This window comes from Protopterus annectens, chromosome 1.part0 (assembly GCF_019279795.1).
Source record: "Protopterus annectens isolate FY-2018-M chromosome 1.part0, PAN1.0, whole genome shotgun sequence".
NCBI classification, from domain to species: Eukaryota; Metazoa; Chordata; order Ceratodontiformes; family Protopteridae; genus Protopterus; species Protopterus annectens.
The window spans coordinates 802,350,204-802,368,949 of record NC_056725.1 but is presented as its reverse complement, the minus strand read 5'-3'; the positions used below and the strand labels follow the sequence as shown (position 1 = coordinate 802,368,949).

The window sequence follows — 18,746 nt, the reverse complement described above, 5'->3', positions numbered from 1 at the left end:
TTTTCTAGATTTTACTTTGAAGGATATTGTGTAGTTGATGATAATGGGGACACCTTCAGTGGGCCCTCTTATTCCAAACATTGTTGCATTCTCCAGTTTCTTTACTCAGGATGTACTGGCATAGTACATGCCATGATTTGACACAGCAGATTGAGATGGTAATTACAAGCCTCATCCTCTTAAATTGTTTTCATCTTATAGTAATACATTTCAGATCATGTTCATAAGATTTGTTCAGTGCCAAAAAAGCCTCCCAAGTGCTGCTGTAATTACCACATTTCATACAGGACCAGCACTTGTACTGTCTGTCTATTCTGGGAGATGAGTGCTACGTGGATTGTCAGTGATGCCAGTTTTTTAATCTGGTTGGAAAAAGGAGTCATGAGGAGCTCAGGACCTTCTTGACCTGTCTTAGGACAGGGGCTTGGAATCTAACCAGTGCAGGTATTCTCTATTGTATTTCTTGTGTGATCCCAGGCATGAGACTATAGCAAAGGGAAAAGGTAACTGAATGGAAAGTCATGCATCAGTCAAAATCTCCTCTATGTAGAGATGTTCTAATTCCCTTTGCAGCTTGCAGAGTCTCCTTAGACTAGCAAGAGATCAGACTTGTTCCAGTCATCATGTGATAATGCAGAGAAAGGCATGAAGGTAGACCCCTTGGAAGTTGAGTCCTAAATTTGTGTGTTAGCAGTCTTACTAAAGCTTGCACTTAGCATGGACCTTGCATCCCTTTTCAAAGGCTTGGTGGCTGAGCTTGTGGTATACTTTTACTTTTTACATTCTCAAATTGTTGCCTTCTGAATGAGTACTAAGGATATAGTTTGCTTGGTGGTTCTGCAGAGATCACAGAGATGTTAGAAATTAGGGTGTAGCTTGAAGTATTGTGGTATTTCCATACAGGTGTGGTAGTGCACTGTAAGCAAGCATCCCAGACACAAGCAAGGAGACTTACACAAGGCTGTTCTGAGCAGGCATTACCTCCCATGTCTGCAGCACCTTTATGTGGAATTCCTGTTTTTCAACTTCCGCACACATTTTTACCATTTATTACATGCCCAGAGTACTAGGTTACAGTTTGACAACTTCTGGGAATAGCACAGTGATATTGACTCTCATCTGAATCTGACTGGGGGTAATACAGAATGAGTTGAGGTCTTTGCTTCCTTAGCAGACAAGAATATTGAGAGATTCTGTCCTTGTTTCCCACCTTGGATGACCTGTCCACTTAAGTGACTCTGGTGTTTATGAATTCCTGCAAGGACTGGCCTTATAGTCAGTGTTCTTTCCTACAATTCACATCACCGCCTGGATTTTTTCCTCTAGGTTGTCTGTTTTTGTCCTGGAATCACCCAGTTCCTTGTTCTTCTATTCCTACAGACCACTGGATGGAGGGAGTGGATTGGCATCCTGAATAAGCTTGCTAGATAAGACTACTGCATGATTTTGTTAGTTCAGCATAGGTCCCAGAGACTACAAGACCTTTTCTTCTAGCTGCTATATGTAAATAAGCTAAAGCTTTGGGTAGAGTAGGCAAGAGAATGTTCTACTTTGCCACCCTTTATCTCAGAATCCTTGTTAATCTTGCCTGCTGTAGTTAGCTTTTTTAGACTAGCATGTGAAGAAACTCAAAGATCTCAGAGTTCCTGAAATTGAGTATCCAGAGAAGACACTTCTGACAGTTTTTTCAGTGAGCTTTTCATGTAACCTGTTGTACCTTTGGGTCATAGTGATGCTTTGACCAGGACAGCAGCATCTTGAATGTGCATGTGTTAGAGTGGTTCAGACAGCCCATCTTTAAGGATTAGTTAAAATGGACTCTCCCTGATGCCCTCTTTGCATGAAGCCCTATCCTGGCAGGCTCTTTGAGAGATTATGGAAGACTTGCAAAAGAGGAAGCAGGTTTGACAGCACAAAATGGATTCAATGACACCCCTCCCTGGTTTTTTACTCTTCTTTCAGAATAGCTTAGCATTCTCAGCTGAAGAAGCCCCTTTGCAGACAGAGAAGGGCAGTTAAGTGGTGCCATTGTGGCTCTAGGTGCACTGGCTGAAAAGAATGAGAAAAACAAACCAACCGACTGAAGCTTCAACCAGATACAAGTAACAAAAAAGCATTTTTGGCTGGGTGGAGAAGAGCAAAGCCCTCCATTCACCCCATGTGAGGGCTTCATCCCCACATCCTATTACTTAGTGTACTGACTCAACAGCCACCCAACCATATAGAAAATTGTAAAGCCCAAAAACTTTGAATTTGTACCAGCACACTAACAGAAATCTCTTTAGCAGTGATTGAGTGTGAAATCCCTGATTATTGAGTTGCAGCTTGAAGAAGAGTACTAGCAAGTTGCAGACTTGTCCAGTATAACCTCATCCAGTCTGGCAGTCCTTCACTCCAGTGTCCTTGACAAGTCTTCTAGGGGTCAAATGAAACATTTTAACTTCCCGATTCTTTCATGTTTGCATCTGAGCATAGGAGGTGGTTCTAAGAGTTTTATTTGGCTTTAAATGACTGTCACCTGGGATTTTGTGGGTTCGGAGTGGCATCTTAAATGGCTTCATCTTGGAGCACTGAGGCTATGTCAGTGTCAAAAAACACTTCAAATACAAAAATAACAAAAAGTAAGGAGCCAAAGACACATGTAGCTGCTGTACATTAACCACTTACTGGTGCTTCTGGTACTTCGGCCAAATTGCCTTCAGGGAATAACTTCTACACCATCATGCAGCCTTTATAAATATAAACAATTTACACCTTGTGATTAAATAATTGAAATTGATACAGTAAGTACACCATTCTCATGCAACAAAGTGGAAACGCCCACAAAACTAGCCAAATCCCAGTTAAAACAATGATATAGATATTCGAACATTATCTAAATTTTAAAATTACACATTGAAATTTAAATCTAAATTCATACCTTCTATAAGTTCTATAATTAATTATAAACCTAATTTCCATTGTAGTAAAGTATGTGCAAAATCACTTCCCCTATTGTTATGGGGTTTAGCTAGGACACTAAAGGAAAAAGTACTGTCAGATCCCACATGTACTGAATGGAAATGTTGAGCAACAGGACTGTCTAAATTGCAGTTTCTAATGTCCCCCAAATGCTCCAAAATCCTCTTTTTAACCATGTTCTTAGTTTGCCCCACCTACCATTTAATAGATGTACATCCACATGCTGTAGTGTACATCACTCCACAAGAACGGCAATCAAAACGATCAAAGGCTATGTACCTTCTTCCATTAATTTTATTGCCAGCTAAATTTTTAATTATTCCACAAACTTTACACCTCCCACAAGGAAAAGAGCCCAAGTGGGCCCCTCCCCCCACTTGTGGCTTCCTTAAGTTTAAAATTTCTTTTAAATTCAAAAAAACACCCATATAAAAAAATTATTCTTTTGGGAAAAATCTTACCTAACCTGCCCTGACAAATAATAGGCCATAAGTTGTTAAACACCCTTGTCAACAAAGTCATAAATGGAGAAAATCTGCTAACAAAATAGATATTCCTCTCACTGTTGCCCAGTTCATACCTTGCACCATCCACATGTTCCTTGCTTGTTCAAATCCTGTACCTAACCTGAACCTTATTTATAACATTCATAGAATACCCTCTGCTCAACAATTTCATCTTCACTTTACCAAACACCTTTTCTAATTGTGATTTCTCTGACATGTTGTACAAAATTTGTTTTAATGCCCTATAGGGTAATGAATTCAGTACATGTGGGGGTGCATGCTGTCATCACATAAGAAATTGTTCACAGCCGTACTTTTCCATATATGGTATATGTTGTACCTGGCTGTCACTACCCACATATAGATAAATGTCAAGAAACTGCATAACCTGCCTATGCTGTTTGTAAATCCCAAACCAAAGTGATTTTTACTCAGCTCTTCCATGAATCCTTAAAATTCACTTATGTCCTCCTTGCAAATAAAAATTAAATCATCTATGCATCTCTTGTAACTATCTGTTGCAAAAAAAAAATTGAAATATAAGTAAATAAGTTCTCAAAGTAAGCCATAAAAATAATGCCCTAAGATGTCCCCATCCCCGTGCCCTCCTTTTGCAAAAACACTTTCATTTTCAAAAACAAAATAGTTATGTGTAAGAGAAAACTCCAATAACTGAATTAAATAAGCTATATGGGGGCCCTCCCCCAACATCTTCTGCACTGCCTCCAAACCCCACCTTTTATTGATGCTAGTAACAACAGGCTTTCACATCCACACAAGCCCAGTAAAAATCTTCGTACCACCAACAATTCTAGAAAAGTCACTTGTGGTCTTAATATGAGAAGAAACCTTCACCCAAGTGTACCTTTATATGTTTATCGAGAACAATGCCTACATTTTGCAAATAAGCATTAATACCTGTTACTGTTGGTCTTCCTGGGGGATCTACCATGTCTTTGTGGATTTTAGGTATGGCAAAAACCTAGCATCTCTGGAGTATTTAATATGCAGTTTCCTAACAGCTGAAGCTGAAAAAAAAACTAACTGTTCCCCCCTGTCTAGTAGTTCTAACAAAGCAGCATTGAACTCTGACACAGGATTAAAGGGTAACATTTGATAATTATCAGTATTAGATAAATTCCCCTACCGTTTTGTTATAATCAGCCCTAGTCATAATCACCCAATTACCACCCTTATCCACTTGGGTGAATACATAGTCTGTATTAAGTTCACAAAGTTCTTTTAAGGCTAACCATTCTCTCTCTCAAATTATATTGCCAGTTCCCCTTAATGAACTTCCTATATTCAGATTTTATCAACTTGCACAATACTCTTACAAAACTGTTAATTACCACAGAAGTTTTTGGGGGCATAAAAGTACTAACATTAGGAACATGGAATACAATTAACTTCTCGTAACCAGTAATAACATTTTCTTGGGAAGCACTGGAACATTCCTCATCATCACTATTAAGATCCTGTAAATAAATGTCATACAAATCAATTTTTGTGCAAGGTTAAATTCAAAAGTGAATCCTCCATTTCCAAAGCTTCAGTAACACTGGTTATTTTTTGTTATTAAAATGCACTTTTAGATGTAACTTTCTACAAAATTGCTTGACCTCCAAAAGAAGGTCTGCTAAAGATGGAATTTGCATGGGGACAAATTTCATCCCCTTTAACAACAAACTTCTAATACCCTCACTGATAACCGAATCTGATAAATTTACAATATTCAAACTATTTTCAAAACTGTCCCCACAGGGTTCGCACCACATACCTACAAACAGAATGCCCAAAATTGTCCATACTCTATATCTGAGCTTAATTCTTCCTGTACTTGCCCTGGTTTTTCTGTCCACATCCCTTGCTGTATTGGAGGCTTGAACGCTGATCTGTTGGCATATACCTCGCTGGTTGGATGTCTCCCGTATTCAGATTCTCAAACTAAACACTTTTTTTGCTACTGGAAACAGAGTCACCCAATGAAACTGAAGAATCCCACGATGCTCTTGATTTACCTTTGGCTGCTCTCGTATTTGTTATTCCCTTCCTCGGCTTTCACTGGCAGAAAAATATAAGGTCATTCTTATAATCTCTAATGTCCCATTCAAGTTTCTTTCTTTTTCTTTGCACAATTTCAGCTTCTGCTTTACTCACGCAAACTTTAATGTCCTTCACTTTAGTGGAAAACATGGCCTCTGAAGTCTCGTTAATAAGAGACTCCTGTAATTGTATAATGTTATTTTGAACTTTATTTTGTGACCTTAAATTCCTTTTGATGAGCACATTAAGCGACCCTAACATGCACTGCAATGAAATCGCTTTCTATTCATTAAAAAGATCTGATTCCTTTTTTGAGAACTCAAACACAGGCAGCCAATCAAATCTCAAGCCTCGGAGTGATATTCAGACTCACATACTTCTCAAGCAGTTTAATATCATAAAAAAAAGAGTAACTTCCTTCACCAATAAATGTTCCAAGTGTTCGTAAGCCAATCTGGTGGTCCCCTGCCTTTAATAAACTCTACAACAGAAGGAAGAAACAGTGGCAGAAAATGGTGAAGTCCCAAGATTTGAAAAACTTCCTTATTAGCCTCAACAAAAAGTTGAGATTCCCTCATCAAAACCTCTAAAGCCAGCTATAAAGACAGAATTGTGGCAGACACTAAAACAACCACAAAGCCTTCTGTAGTTATATCAAGAATCTCCACAGCAATATCCAGGTTTGCTCTGAGTTTACTGCACAATGGTACCTCCTATACTGAGCCAACAGATATTGCCAACATACTGGCTGACAGATTCAGTGCCCACTTTACCCCCCCCCCCCCCAAAGGACCAATCACAATACCAGAGAAATCCAGGCACCCAGCATTACTGCAGCACAGCTTAAAGCTGCATTATCCAAGGTCAAAAATACAGCTTCCATGGGACCCGACAATATCCCTGGATGTGCTCTACATGAACTACAAAGTGAACTGACACCACATCTGTGTGCTCTGTTCAATCACAGTCTCACCTCAGACTTTGACCCTACCAAATGGTGCACTGCTACAGTCACCCCTCTCCAAAAAGGGGGAGCGACTACAGACCCTGGGAATTATTGTCCCATTAGCCTGATGAGTCTGATATGTAAGCCTACGGAGCACATCATCATGGACCTAATTAACAAGGATATAGGGAATCTCCAAACTCTAGATCCCATGCAATTTGGTTTTGTGAAATGTAGATCATGCCTGCTCAATCTGGTTGACTTCTTTGAGTCAGTCACCAGAGCTATGGATGAGGGCAAGGCAGGTTCATACAGCCTACCTCTATCTGGCCAAGGCCTTTGATAAACTCACCAAACTAGCCATTGACCCCTGTATCACTAGGTGGGTCCAAACTGGCTCACAGATAGAACCCACAGTGTGAAAGTAGCAGACTCTTAAGTCAGATTGATGACCAGTCACGAGTGGAGTCCCACAGAGATCAGTCCTGGGTCCTCTCCTGTTTGGCATCTACTTCTCAGAAGCCCAGGCCAACACTGAGGGACTCTAACTGACCAGGTTTTCAGATGACTGCAAGCTGGGAGCCATTATTAACTGCCCAAGTGATGTAGACATATTACAGAAAGGCCTCACTGACACCAATGACTGGTGTCGAAACCATGGGCTTGCCTCAATCTTAATGCCAAAAAATGCGTTGTCATCCCCTTTGGGAAAAACTCGGTTCCCACTAATTACCACTTCGATGGGAGTCCACTGAACACTGAAGGCGTTATAAGAGATCTGGGGAGACAGGTTGACAACAACCTCTCCTTCAACTGTCACATTGCCACTGTGAGCAGAAAGTCCTTCTATGTGGCACATATCATTACCAAGGGTTTTGCATCCAGGAAGAAAGAGTTCATCCTCTCTCTCTACTCTTCCCTCATTAGGCCAGTCATCGAGTATAATGCCCCATTTGGCATTTAACTCACTAGACACATGCAGCAGCTGGAAAGTCCACAAAAGTACCTCACAAAGAGGATCCTAGGCCTTAAACACATGTCCTACATGGACAGACTCAAAAAACTCCAGCTATTCTCTCTTTCATGTCATCTACTAAGAGGCGATCTCTGCTTCACTTACAAAGCCATGTCTGACCCAGCTCTGTTAGAAATGCTACATCTAAAGAAATCCTAATCCCTCCACACCACATGCTCCAGAGACCTCAACCTCATTACCACAATCGACAGAACATGCTGGAGGGACAGGTTCATACCCCAGAGACTGCCCATGCTCTGGAATAGACTTCTCATACATGTCAAGCAGAGCACCTCACTGGCCCTCTTCAAGAGAAATCTTGATGAGTGGATGGGAAATAGAAAGTTCACCCCGGGGATCACTCCAGTGGCTCTACTTGATAGAGGCACTGGGAACTAATGTCGGGCGGCACGATGCCAGGGCACTTCTATGGGCTAGGCGTGTAAAGGCTCCAGGGCCATTAGCCTAGTACACACCTATGAACTAAATATTTGAGTTTCAGATGTAATATCCTTATGTATGCTAATGCGAAATCTGTTCTAGCAACGTACTAAGTTTGTAATAATATTTAAAATATATCCCTGTTTTTGGCCTTTGCCTCCTGATTATAATTGGCTCTGTCCAGAGGTACGGTTGCAAGTTCTTGCCTAATTTGCATTGTGCTTTTTCATAAGAACCTCTGCATTTTTGGCTACGCATTTTATGTTTCTGGGTGTGCTGAACTGAAATTCATTTATTTTCTCACACTGGAGACTTCACCAGATTAATTCCCAGAGCAATACAATTCCTTAATCACTTATTTATCTGTTCCCTGTTTCACTTTAGCTAGTACAATGTTGTATCATCAGAGCTGGCCGTGAGACCTCAAAGGAGGTCTGTAACAGCCATTCAAACAAAATATTGTATTAAGTATTTTGTGGGAGTTTCAGTTCCAGTGCACATTAAAGAAAAAATAAACTTTCAGACAGGAAACTCTTTTCAAGTTAATATGGACATTTCTTTACAGTTGTTTCATTTGTCATGTATGTATGGCATTTTAGTGTTTAGGATGCAGTTTATCTTCTAGCCAGAAATGAGACCGGGACCTGCAAGGAGAGACTTCTTGCTGTTGAATTTCATTAAATAAAGCTTACTGAAGCTCTGCTGGAATTGAAGGCTAATTTATTCTAAGTGTCAGTTCAGTTTTCTTCACCGAAGTATTGCTAGGCTAGTTTTCAAGTCCAAAATCAAGTCTGAGTAGTGTACTTAAAGAACAGCTACCAAGTACCATAGAGCTAATATTGAGTCTAATAGTCAAGATTATGACATTAATTCCCAAAATGTTTGTTTATGTGAATACTGATGGAAGTGTCATATGAGAGAGGAACTACTACATACATTTTCTGGATCCAAGTCAAGTGTATTAGAATGCTGGTGAAGTTCCAAGGGGAAATAAGAAAGTAATAATATCTAGAAAAAAAAATCTGAGATCACGCCTCAGGGGTACGCAGGTGTTGTACTGTGTCATAGTAATGTATGAAATTGCTTTAATGCTACACGCTTGATTTAGGTGATATGTGTATTCCAGCTGACAAAAATGGAAAATGCTTTTTTTTATAGGAGCTTTTTCTTTCTCATTGCCTTCTGACCATCAGCTTTCCTATTATCTGGCCACCCATTCTTTTAACTTGGGTGAGAGTCAGCTACAGGAGCCATCATACAGGCAGCCATAATTTTCTTTCCTTTGTGCTATAACCCCATCCTTTATGGCTGATTATGAGCACTCATGTCACTACAGGCCATCTTATAATTTCCACTTACATGTGTAGCAGCACTTCGGGGCATAGTGTGTTAATGTGCATGTACTTGTGCTTCTGCTACCACATAGATGCAGATAAGGGCAATCACCACCATCTTGGGATCCCAAAGCCCACCTCTCTGGACAGGCTGTTTTAGCATCTCACAAGTTTCCATTTATAAAGTTGTGAATGGCCAACACAATGCCACCTTTTCCTGTCTCCCAGGGTGGGTAAGCTGGCAATGTCTGCTCACTCCCATCATGTTTCATTTATCTCTTTCATTTGCTGTTCTGACTCATGTGGTAAGGGTTGTAGTCGTGTCTTCATCCCACAAAACCAGGCAAAGATTGGAAAAGACTTTAGATAATTCTGTTGGCACCAGTGAGCATTCCAAAGTATGTGATGCTTTTATCAAAAGTAGCTGTTGTTCTTGTTTTAAGAGCTTAGACTAAATGTTAAATGTACAAATTGTAAATGTTATTGGCAGCATCTGAAGTAGGCAGACTTCATTTGTCTGCAACCTGTGGGTATCGGATCCGACCTCGGATCCGAGCCGGCATTTCAAAAGCTTTAGGCTCCGAGCTCCTAGCTCCTCCCTCTTACCCATAACCCCTTGCCAAGCCCTGACTGACCTCAGATTTCGTTTGCCGCTTTCAAGTTGCGACGGATTCCAGAGCTCCTAGTACAGATAAGCTGTTTTTGACAGAAAAATTTACAAAAACCTTAACTTTTTTAATTTTATTAGTTAGAAGTGATTGTGTTAGGCTTTCCTCTCTCTTTATTTTAAACTTTTCTCGGGTTTTGCGTAGTTTGTGTGTGTGTGTTTGTTTGAGGCCTTTTAGGGCTTAAAATGTCTGAAGCCCATAAGGCTGTGTTCTCCAAATGTACCGAGTGTGGTCATAAGCTGTCCCCAGCGGATGGCCACACTCGGTGCGTTAAATGCTTGGGGGTTGAACACCTGTCATCTGGTTGTACCATTTGTGCAGGGTTCAACCCCCGAGCTTTGAGGGAGCGGAGGTCGAAGCTGGTGCTGGCGGGACTTCTCCCTCCAGATACCGCTTCGGCTTCTGCCCCTTCTACTCAGCAAGCAGTTGCTGTGGGCTCTCCTCCTCCGGCTGGGACTCAACCTCCCTCAAAAATGCCGGAGGAGAGAGAGTCTTCTAGGGAGAGAGAGAAGAAGGAGAGGCACAGGGAGAGGCACCACAAGCGGAGAGCCGAAACTTCCAGTTCGGCTCCTCCATCTAAGCGGTCCTCCCCTGTGCCTTCTAGCTTTCCTCCTCCTCGGCTCCACTCCCCTCGGTTCTCTCCTGGGCCCGAGGAGGAGGAGGCTAGCCCTTCAGCGAGGTCCCCAAGGTGGCTCTCTAGGTCCGCTTCGGTGGCCTCCACCAGATCCACATTCTCTATGAGTGAAGCAGATATGGACCGGATGATGAGGAAATTCATCCAGGCCCAAATGCAAATGGGAGTGCTCCTAGCCCCCCCCCCATCCGGGAGGGGCTTCGACCCCTTTTTTCGCCCCTTTGGCTCCTTCTCCGACCCATACCATGGGTTCGGAGCTGTCGGCGCCGGGCAGAGTTGGATCCGGGGGTGGGTCGGATCCGATAGGTCGGCGCACCTCGGATCCGTCCCATCCCTTGAGTGCTTCGGGTACTTCGGACCCGACCTCTCGGAGCCGAGGGCCGAGCCTCGGGTCCGAGGGAGCTGGTGTGTCTTCGGCTCCGTCTAGGTCGGAGCACACCGGTCTCTCGGATCTGACGGTCTCGGCTCCGGCTCCGATCCGCAAGGCCGGATCCGAGTGGGGGTCGGCTCTCGGGGTTTAGAGAAGCCGGCTCCCCCTCGGCTTTCGACGTAGTGGAAAGGGCACTGTTGAGGACTACCGGACCCCCGGTCCCTGCCACGGCTCCATCCCGCACACCCTTGCAGTTGGGCCAGGCCCCCACCAGCCAGTCCCAGGGACAGCCCGCCTCGATGTCCCAAGTAGTTCCCTTGGAACATCCAGCTGCGGAAGAGTACTCCTCGGACAGCCCCCCAGAAGAAGTACCTCGGAAGCGTAAGTGCAAAAGGAGGCACATGGACTCCCCCGAGTCCGTTACCGAAGACACAGACTTGGATGAACGGGAGGGCTCCCCAAGGTCACCCCCTGAAGACGTCTCATTTGGAGACATTATGGAGATGTTGAGGATCAGGGGGGGGGTGGTCTGCCCCCAAGGCCTCCTCAGACGAGTCTGTGTTCTTGGAGGCATTCGAGGCGGGCCCATCTACCTCTTGGGTGTCCCCTCCTGCCGACCCTCTGGTGGACCTTATATCCATCAGAGCGTGGAAGGATCCGGACACCGTTGAGCCTGTACCTAAGCGTCCCGACCGTATCCTTTCCCCTCCAGCGGACCACACTCACTGGAGCAAAGGCCCCCCAGTAGATGCCATGATGATGGCTGCAGCCACTAAGAGGGAGTTGGCCCAGGAGAGTCCCTCTATGCATCCTCCGGGCAAGGAGTCCCGCTCGATGGATCGCATTGGGAAGCGAGTTTTCAGTTCAGCAACCTTCTCTTTGAGAGCGCTGAACTACATGGCACACGTCATCAGGATGCAGCGGGATCTGATTAAAGAATACGCTGCATCTCCCCCAGAGTCCATGTCGAGTGAGGATAAACAGGTATACTCCACCCGAATGGCCACTCTTAGATCAGTCTCGAATACATCTATGCGGCTGCTTTCTCACGCTACTGAGGGAGCTGCTAGAGCCAGCGGAGCAGGCCTAGTCATGAGGCGACAGGCCTGGCTCCGCCACTGTGATTTTGCAGAGCCCTTCAAGGCGACCTTCGCGAATGCCCCTTTCGATGGTTCTGCCTTATTTGGCAAGACTGTTCGCGAAACATTAGTCCAGAGCGAAAAGGACGGGAAGACGCTGTCTGCCGTCGGAGTCCGCTTCTCAGCTCCCCAGAGGTCCTTCTCGAAGAACCAAAAGGGACAGAAGAAGATGTGGTTCCGGAAATCGCAGCAGTCCCAACCTGCTCCGGATAACCAGTCCTTCCGTGGCAGAGGAGGACGGGGAGGTCGCCGTCCTAGAGACAGGGGGGCTCCTAGCAACTTTGGGTCCAGAGAACCTTTCTCTGATAGGCCCACGCAGCAGCCCTGAAGGGTTGCCCGGCTGTCCGTCTCTGGAGGCAGTCGGGGGGCGTTTTTTGAGGCACCTGACTTCTTGGGAGTCCATCACAACAGACCGTTGGGTGCTTCGTGATATCCAGAGGTTATGCAATTCCCCTGTACAAGGTTCCCAGATCTCGCAGCCTCCCAGATGTTCCACCCGACCAAAGGGAGGCAGCAGCTATCGAAATCGGACAGCTGCTAGAAAAAAGAGCTATCCAGTGCGTCCCCCCAGATCAAACCGGGTCAGGGTTTTACTCCAGGTTCTTTTTGGTGCCAAAGAAAACGGGGGACTTAAGACCGATCTTAGATCTTTCCCTGCTGAACCTGTCAGTAACCAAGCAAAAGTTCCGGATGGTCACCCTTCAATCTATACACCCCCTCTTGAGGGAGAACGACTGGATGTGCTCCATCGACCTCAAGGACGCGTACTACCACATTCGCATGGACAAATGGTCCAGGATGTTTCTTCGCTTCCGGCTGGGAGCCAGTCATTATCAGTTCAGGGCCCTTCCCTTTGGTCTCACCTCAGCCCCCAGGGTGTTCACCAAGGTCTTAGCTGTTGTAGCGGCCCACCTGAGGCTCCAGGGATTACAGGTCTTTCCGTACCTGGACGACTGGCTCCTGACGGCATCATCAAGGCATCTTCTGTGCTCAGCCAGGGACTACTTTCTTCGACTAGCCCCAAGGTTGGGCATCACTGTCAACTGGGAGAAATCTTTGCTGCACCCCACACAAGTTATAGATTTCATAGGAGGAAGGCTAAACACCAGGTCAATGCGAGCCTTCCTCACTCCAGACAGAATTACCAACCTGAAGTGTCATGTAGCAGCGGTCCTGCAACCATTTCCGTCTGCAGCTTCGGTCCTGAGGGCCCTAGGTTCGATGGCGGCAGCTATCCCGCTTCTTATTCATGCACGCCTACGCATGCGGGTTCTTCAATGGACCCTTCAGGTTCAGTGGTCCCCTCTGTTCCCCTCAACTCTCCGATAGCGGTCAGCAGAGCGTGCAAGGACTCCCTTCTTTGGTGGCTTCTGTCTCCGGAGCCCCTGACAGGGAGACCTTTTTGTGCTGCTTTTCCCCGAGCCACAGTGACCACGGACGCTTCCTGCCTCGGGTGGGGGGGGGGCATTCTGCGGGAAAGATTGTCCAAGGCACGTGGAACACCACAGAGACGTCGTTGCATATAAATGTCCTGGAAATGAGGGCGGTGCTCCTAGCGTTGCAAGCACTTCACCACGTTCTTCCTTCAGGGACTATTGCGATTCAGACAGACAACATGTCGGTAGTCTGGTACATCAACAAACAGGGAGGAACCAGGTCCTATCCCCTTTGTCGAGAGGCCATGAGAGTCTGGGAATGGGCAATTTCCTCCAAACGCTTTCTGGTAGCAACGCACATTCCGGGAAAATCCAACATCCTTGCGGACAAACTCAGTCGCACCATTCTGTCACCTCACGAGTGGTCTCTCAATCCTCAGGTAGCGAAGAAAATTTTTGCCGTTTGGGGGCAACCCTGTTGCGATCTTTTTGCCTCTCCCTCAAACGCCAAATGCGACAATTTCTTCGCTCTGCTTCCCCCACCAGGGGAATTCCCGAGAGATGCGCTGGTGCATGCTTGGCCTCCCGGTCTCCTTTATGCCTACCCTCCACTACCTCTGATGCAGAGGCTTCTGCAGAAAGCCAACAGTTTGGGGAGCAGAATGATTCTCATTGCCCGCTCTGGCCTCGTCAACCCTGGTTCCCCTTTGTATGGTCTCACAAAATCAATCCACCCTGGATTCTGGATCCGATTCCGGATCTCATCTCCCACCCCCTGGGGATTTCGGTTCCCAATCTACACACCCTGAAATTGACAGCTTGGCTGCTCCAGTTCCATCCTTGATTAGGACTCCCGGTATCTCGTCACCGGTCAAGGCCATTTTAGTGGCAGCTCATAAACCTTCCACCAGGCAGGTTTATCGGAGTAAATGGAAGAGATTCTCTATTTGGGCGGTTCAGAGAACTTTGGATCCTTTCTCAGCACCTATGTCAGCAGTGCTGGATTTTTTAACAGATCTCTTTCATCAAGGGGCAAGCTCTTCCACGATTAAGGTACAATTGGCAGCCATCTCACATTATCACATTGGTCATGAGACAGCTCCCCTCATGACAGCTAAATTGTGCAAAACCTTTCTCAAAGGGATTTTTTTATTGAGGCCTCCAGTCAAAGAGATTGTACCACCTTGGGATCTATCCTTAGTTCTGCAAGCCCTTACTGCTCCTCCCTTCGAGCCTGCAGCCTCTATAGACCTAAAGTACCTTTCTTGGAAGACTGCCTTCTTAGTAGCCATTACTTCAGCCAGAAGAGTGTCTGAACTTCAGGCTCTATGCGTCAAGCCGCCTTACCTTTCTTTCTTTCCAGATAGGGTGTGCCTCAGGACCAATCCATCTTTTCTTCCGAAGGTCTCTTCAGAATCTAATATCAACCAGTCAATCAACTTACCTGTGTTTTTTCCCAAGTACTCAAACAAAGGAGAATACAAATTACATTCCTTGGATGTTCATAGACAATTACGATTTTATATTCACAGGACAGCTGGTCACAGGCAATCAGATCAGCTGTTCGTCTCCTTTGCTAAATTTGCTTTGGGTAAAGCAGTGTCGAAAGTCACACTATCTAGGTGGATTGCTAATTGTATTCTGCAGGCTTATGACACTTCAGGTAGACCTGCTCCACAGAGGGTTACGGCTCATTCTACTAGGGCAGTCTCCACCTCAGCCCCTTTTAAGTCCCGTGTGTCATTGGATGATATCTGCTGCAGCTACTTGACCTCGCCTCATACCTTTATTTCTCATTATAAAGTGGATGTTGTTTCCAGAGGAAGAGCATCCTTTGGCTCAGCGGTGCTGCGGAACATCCTTGCATGACGGCCGCCGAAGATTCAGGTAGCTGGGGACTCTGTCCCACAGGTTGCAGACAAATGAAGTCTGCCTACTTCAGATTTAGAAGTTATGTACTCACCATAACGTTCCATCTGAGTAGGTGACTTCATTTGGATGCAACCATCCCCCCCTCCATCCCCCTGACCTTTATAGAGCGAGTAGTTATGCTTTTGTTCATGTACTGTAGTCAGTATTATTTAGGCAAACTCAATCTGAGGTCAGTCAGGGCTTGGCAAGGGGTTATGGGTAAGAGGGAGGAGCTAGGAGCTCGGAGCCTAAAGCTTTTGAAATGCCGGCTCGGATCCGAGGTCGGATCCGATACCCACAGGTTGCATCCAAATGAAGTCACCTACTCAGATGGAACGTTATGGTGAGTACATAACTTCTAATTATTCTGCATCTGCCTTCATGAATTTTTAAGTAGCTGTGGTTATGGAAAAAGTATTGTTAAAAAGGCATCCTTATCCTTTGTCCAAAATTAAGATGGATAGATCATTTATATCATATATTGTGTTTGACCTGGAGCTAACTGTCTGGTTCATGAATTGAAAGGCATTGGTAAGATTAAGAAAAATCTTGAATAATTGGGAATATGTTGTTTCAGATTCATCTTCCTCCTCGTTTCTTTGAAAAGGAAAGGGAATTATTTTTCTGCATCTCAAAACGGTTTGCATACCGGACAGTCATAAATACAGGCCCATTTGTAGTGTTTATTTGCTGGTTTGTGGACTCTTCATCCATTTCTTGGGTCTCAAGGATAAACATCAGAAAATGTAATACACAGGTGTGTGTGTACTTGCGTGTTTGTGCATGTGTGTTTTTCCTTTCTGTTAAAAGGATCAACATAGTAAAGCATGTCAACTCCACAGAGAGAGTGACTAGAGATCAGGGTTGAACTCCACATCCTGGAGCTGAGAAGCATTTTTTCACCATATTTCTCAGGGGAGGAGTAGAGTACTGAACCACGAATACTCAACCTTCGGTCACTGATACAAACCCAAACTATCTATTCTGACTTGATGGGGGCAGTACATTGCAAAATTCAAACATTTATCCAACAATATTTACACAACCAGGAGACAGAGAGAGAGTGTGCAAAAAAGGCAAGAAATAATTCCTTTTGGGACTCCTTTCTTGAGGTATGTCTACTTTACTATCATTTGCTAGAGTGCTTTTGCAAAACGTTTTAGCAAAGACTGTTCTTGGAGGAAGTTTTACACATTCATTCCACCATGGAGAGCCATTGAAAGGAAGAATTGTATTCTAAAAATGATTACTTCAACCCACATTGGAATTTAAATGTCTTCCCCTAGAAAAGACTCCATGGAAAGATTTGGCAGTCTCAGTGTCTGTGTTTTTGGAAAGGACTATGAAGGTTACACTCTCGATTAAGAGTGAAGATTTAGATTTAATTCATGTCTATTTCTGGACCTCAGTGCTTTCGACCAGCAAGTCTAAATTTGGCTCTTGATAGCAACCCTTCAAGATCTCATATTTGCACTGTCACATGGTTTATAGCTAGTGTATCTCTGCAGATTTTATACCTTTTTGGTACATCTAAAATTTGCAAACGAGGCATTTCTGGCATAATTTGAATTGATATCACTTTCAGTACAAATTGTTGACATTTGGACTTCATCACTTGTAGTATTTACCAAGGTGTTGGCCATTGAAGGTCATGCCTTGTGGGAGGAAGATCTCTTTGTTTTCCCTTACATAGATCACTAACTCTTTGAAGCTCCATCCAAGCACCGGCTTGCATTATATCCTCCCCCTGCCTACCATCTTTCAAAACGACTCTGAAAGACTTCCTAGCCAAAAGCGGTCTCTGTTCTTGCTCAACACCAGGATAAACCATATCCCTAAATGTGAACAAATACCTATTCATACCTTACATCTCTTTACTCTTCACTGTCTTCCTTACTTTTGTCAATTTTTGTCCCCCTGGCTTTCTCTCTAAATGTACTGTAAGCCTACTTTTCTTTCACTTTGTATTGCAGTTCATGTTTGTATTATACTCACTTACCTTTAATTTCTCTGAAAACTGGACAGAATGTCTGACTATTAAACCATTGTCATATAACTTGTATCTATTCTTAACCAAAGTTTTCACTGTATATTTAATTTGGTATAATTATTTAAAGTGTAGTTATTTTTTCTATTATTTTTAAACACTGTAAAATTACTATTTTTTAAATGTTTTGTAATACTTTGGAGCTTTTCTTCATCTGCTGAATAGTGGGCCCCTACCCAGTTAGATTTTTCTGGTAGTCAAATGTCAATAAATAAATAAGTAGCTGAATCTGGCACCTCTGTGATTGTAGTCAGCTGAAGAGATCATACATTGAGAAAAGTCCAATGTGACTCTCTCACAAATGGTTACCTTTGTATAGCTACAGAACCGAATGCTATTATGTACCAGTCATTCCCTGCCTTTGAAAGGATTCAGAATGTCATGGTCTTGGTGTCCTGGGTAAGGATGTAATACAGAATTTTGGATTAGACTGTTGCATCTTCTGGACTTGATGACATAGATATTTCTGGTGTCATTTTGCACACCTGAATACTCTGGTGTTTCAGTGGACTGTGAAGTGATAGTGGTTACAGTCACCATGTGTTCACGGATCTCCTGCTAGTGTCCCTTTTGCTAGACTCTGCCCAGATGGGAAGGCCCACAACAGCTTTGTGTATGCTATCTGTCACACCAAACAGATCTGTTGCAGATCCTTGCAATTGATTCTTCATTGGCAGGGTAGAGATGTCACATTGTGTGTCAGATAAATCCCTTTTGAGCTAGAGCTTTTAGCAGATGTCTGGCCGTGAAGGCCTTAGAAACAAAGATGCTCATCGTGTTTCACTGTTGCAGTCATTACACTTGGATTATCCTGCTGGCAGGCGACCCGCAGTCAGCCCGAGTTCCAAAGTCTAGGTCCGGCGTCAGTTGCTGTCGCTTCTTCCCTGACGTCAGTGCACCAGGAGTATAAAAGATGCAACCGACGTCATTTTCTTCAGTCTTTCTTGCTGCGCGGTGCCCGAAGCAGAAGCAGTTCGCAAGTGCCGGTCGGCTGACTTCTGAGATTTTCGAAATAGAGTTTTCGAAATAGAGTTTCAGAACCAAAGTCTTCAATAAAGCTAAGTACCCCATTGGGGAAACTTTTTCTTGCTCCAGACCGATGTCAGTAAAAGTTAACAATTGTATTTCTTGTGGGAAGCAAATACCTCATAAGGACTTTCACTCTTACTGTATTCCTTGCCTAGGCCGTGACCAAGACGTTACTAGTTGTCGGTTTTGTGCTAGATTCAACAAACGCACTATTAAACATCGGTTTGATTTTGCATTTCATTACTTTGGCCGAAGGTTTAACTATATAATGCTGTCGGAACAACCAACGACCGGAATTCATAAAACGCAAAGTCAAGGAAAAG

The 18,746-nt window shown here is 44.2% G+C and overlaps 1 protein-coding gene across 12 annotated transcripts in view; it reads left to right on the top strand.

The window, feature by feature from the left end:
* AFDN (afadin, adherens junction formation factor) overlaps positions 1-18,746 on the top strand; it is a 3,286,836-nt gene that overhangs the window by 2,899,050 nt on the left and 369,040 nt on the right. The window lies entirely within an intron of this gene.